The sequence below is a fragment of the Poromitra crassiceps genome (assembly GCF_964638095.1).
Source record: "Poromitra crassiceps genome assembly, chromosome: 25".
Classification (NCBI taxonomy): Eukaryota; Metazoa; Chordata; class Actinopteri; order Beryciformes; family Melamphaidae; genus Poromitra; species Poromitra crassiceps.
The window spans coordinates 682,501-686,676 of record NC_139649.1 but is presented as its reverse complement, the minus strand read 5'-3'; positions in this window follow the sequence as shown (position 1 = coordinate 686,676).

The window sequence follows — 4,176 nt, the reverse complement described above, 5'->3', positions numbered from 1 at the left end:
GGCAAAAAAATGTAAAAAAAAAAGCGTCAAATTTTTTTGACGAGAGTCCCTTCCTCCCAGCACCCCCTGCTTAAAATGACTTCCAGCGGCCCTGGACAGCAGGTCAGGTTGAGACAGCAGGTTAGGTTGAGACAGCAGGTTAGGTTGAGACAGCAGGTTAGGTTGAGACAGCAGGGGGCGCCCAGGTGAATTTACATCCATTTGTCTAATTAATGGCTTCTATTGTGCACTCTGTAATGCAATGTTAGGAGAAGTGCTTAACGTTCACACACATGAGCCACTTCTTAACATGCAGTGGAATCCGTATTATAACCTGCACCTAGCCGGTTGGCCTGCATGTTAAACAACAATTAGCCGGCCTACGCGCACTCCCGAGACTCCGTATCTTATCTACCTCGACCACCGGTATAACATCCGCTTCCACGCAATCGCAGCTCATGTTAAACAGCTGGCAGGATATTATCCGCATATCCGTAGTGGGCAGGTGTGGCTCGTGACTCACTTCACGTTCACTAGTTTATTAATTAATGAATCGTTCGGGCAATCGCTTATATCAACGAGCAAACTCACGGTTTCCTCAAGTGCTGCAAAAACGGATTGATTGATTGTTTGGCCAATGCGCTTCAGCTGCAGCCAGGCAGGTCCAGTGCATCAGGTCTGCTGCTGCTGCTGCTTGCTTGCTCCCATGTCAGAAAAAGCCTAACTTGTGTGGGGAGAAATACATTGAAAACTAGTTAGATATGACTTGAAATGCCACTTGTAAAATAAATCACCCACAGTGATTGACGACAGTCCGACGACTATTTTGACTATTTTTGTTTTCGATAGATGCTACCGCGCCGCCCCCCCCCCCCCCCCCCGCCCACTGGCAGAAAAAACTGCTCATATCCAGTTGTTTCTTAACAAAGACCCCTGATGTTTAGAAAGGCAAAACCTGAAAATATCCTGCTCTCTCTAGCAGGACATGATCCAGAGTTCATGTTTAAAAGGCACTATGGAGGGGTGTGTGTGTGTGTGTGTGTGTGTGTGTGTGTGTGTGTGTCTGTGTGTATCTGTGTGTGGGTGTGCGTGTGTCAGTGTGTGTGTCTGGATGTGCGTGTGCGTGTCTGTGTGTGTGTGTGTGAGTGTGTGTGTGTGAGTGAGAGAGAGAGGGAGAGAAAGAGAGAGAGAGAGAGAGAGAGAGAGAGAGAGAGAGAGCTGCAGGTTCTCTACCACAGCCTCAAAGGTAAGTCTGACCTGGTTGTGTTATACCTAGGGTTATTAGCATTTATGGTGTGTGTGTGTGTGTGTGTGTGTGTGTGTGTGTGTGTGTGTGTGTGTGTGTGTGTGTGTGTGTGTGTGTGTAAACTACATAGGCTATAAGCTATAGGTCAACTAGAAATATGAGGAAGTGCCAGTAGAGCCAGCCAAGCCTGCCTCTACTTGTGTGTGTGTGTGTGTGTGTGTGTGTGTGTGTGTGTGTGTGTGTGTGTGTGTGTGTGTGTGTGTGTGTGTGTGTGTGTGTGTGTGTGTGTGTGTGTGTGTGTGTGTGTGTGCACACGAGCGTGCATGCCTTCATGCGTGTGTGTGTGTGCACACGAGCGTGCATGCATGTGTGTAGTACGGCTGGACAATTAAAGTAAAATATATAGACATGATAAAACTGCTGCCAGCGTTTTTCCTGGAGGGAAAGTTGAGCCAGACTATAAACTCTAGTGCTGTGCAGTGTGCGTTGGCGAAAAGCATTATTATTACGTTGGCGAAAATTATCATCAAACTCAGCAAATTCTCATATTTTCAGAACGACTGTAGATTTATGAAATATCATGGTTCCATAAGCAGAAGGGAAGTTGCCAGTTTGAATCAACCAGCTACGGAAACTGTCTGTGTGTGTGTGTGTGTGTGTGTGTGTGTGTGTGTGTGTGTGTGTGTGTGTGTGTGTGTGTGTGCGCATGCGTGTGCGTGCGTCAGTCTGCTGCTAGCAGTGTGCTTGACCTTCTCTGTCTCTCTCCGAGCCAGAGTAAAAGCCTCGTCACTAAATCCAAAGGCCTTGACCCTGTTTCCAACTCACATCTCACCTCAGCATCACATTAGCACCACAAAGCCCTCCAGACCTCCTGCAAACCCCCCTGAAGATGCCTTCTTCACATGGCGGCCATATTTGATTGAGGTCTTACTCCTCGACTACCTGGAACACAGTGAAGAAGATGGAAACAGCAAACTCAACTGGTCCTTCCTTGGACAAAAGATATGGAAGATACACCAAAATGATCCTTGGATATGGTGGAGTGACGATCCAAGTCAAAGACAGCAGCTGGACTGAAGGAACATCTCAGCAAAATGCTAGCCCGCAGCTACTGTCCTTCTTGTTGTCAAGTTGTTATCTCCACACATCTACTGTACAGGCTAGGTCTAATACCACGAATTTCAAGACAACTCAGAACGCCCTAAGTTTCAACACGGAACCTCTGCCCCGGACACATTTGCGTTCACGCTGCACCTCCCGCTCGGGGGGGAGGGGGACCAAACGCTTGCTATAGCAACCCATGTTAGCATTGTAGCTACCTAGTTAACAATGCTAACAATGCTAGCTAAAAGTGTCAACACAATCGGAAGCGATTGTGTTGACACTTCCTGTGGCAGAGCTTATCCCTGCAGCCTGCTTCCAGTGAGTCACTAGTTTTGACCAGAGAGATGATCTCTGCTTTGAGCAGGTCAAACAGCTGGTGTTTTGAACAGGAAGCCGTATCACAAACAGGTCAAGTGGGCGGGGCTACATAGGGTCAATAGGACTGACACAGGGCCTAATTTGGATGGGGGTGAAATCATGAGGGACCATAGAGACACTGCATGAAATAGGCCACGCCCATCACGGGGGAAGAGCTCCGTTCATTTCCACACACCAGCGTCATTTTCCTTGAATTAAACATAGCTAAAAGCTGTTGTGTGGTGGGGCTGCGCAGACAACAAATGTAAAAAATCGACAGTTAAAGTTATTTTGTATTCCTTAGCAAAACAAGGAAGCCATTGAGAATTGGCGAGAAGAAAAATGTGGATCTAGCTGTCAAGAAGTAAGTTGGAGTGTTCATCTTCCGTATATACGATCTTTTGGTGCAACACCCGACCATGCACGTGACATAGGAGCACGCCAGGATTGGACAGGAGTTTGTGTTTTCCCCCGTGTTGGGCGTGGTTTCTGAATGATGACGCGTTACGCAGTGTCTCTATTGGAACAACCCCATTTGGACCTTCTCCAGCACTGCATAAATCATGAGAAGCATGTAAATAAGGCAGACGCAGCAGGTTCCCTCTGAGCTGCAGTACAGCTGCTAGGTTCCACTAACATGTGAGGGACATGTGAGCATGTATGTGATGTTCACTGACCTTCTCCTTGCCTGCCTCCTGTGCATCATCAGCCTCACTACATACTGTATAGCCTACTGTATGTGCTGTCATTATATACTGTGTACTGTATAGAGCCCGATATATCGGTCGATATTGGCCGATAACGATATATCGGTATCAGCCGATATGTTGGCCGATATTGCCGATCATTTTATTTTGTATTTTTGCTGTTATAGACAGCATGTTGTGTATATTTGATCTTTTTTCTTAACTCAAGTTATATTTTATATTTGTTCTATTTGTGTTTTGGTTATTTATAATGATTAAATTCCCAGTGAAGTTTAGTGTTTCATTGCATTGATGTCATTTTGGATAATAAAGTTTATTGATAAGCTGTAAAATATCCTGCCTACATTACATATCTCAAGTCATGTCAAGTCATATCTTTGTCAAGTGTTTGATATTGGAACGATCATTGCAAAAAAAGCGTAATATAATGTGTATAAGAATATCAGTCGATATATTGATATCAGATTTTTTTACTCCATAATATCGATATTGGCATTGGCCTCAAAAATCCAGTATCGGTCAGGCTCTAGTACTGTGTACTGCTGTCATTATATAGTGTGTACTGTATACTGCTGTCATGATAAATACTGCAGTGTGTTGAGTGTGTTCTAATCTACACTACAGGGAGAAATGTACTGACCTATTTCACTTCACTCTGCCTGCTGTTCTGTCTCTCTCTCTCTCTTTCTGTTGATCTCTCTCTCTCTCTTTCTGTTGATCTCTCTCTCTCTCTCTCTTTCTGTTGATCTCTCTCTCTCCTCTCTCTCTCTCTGTTGATCTCTC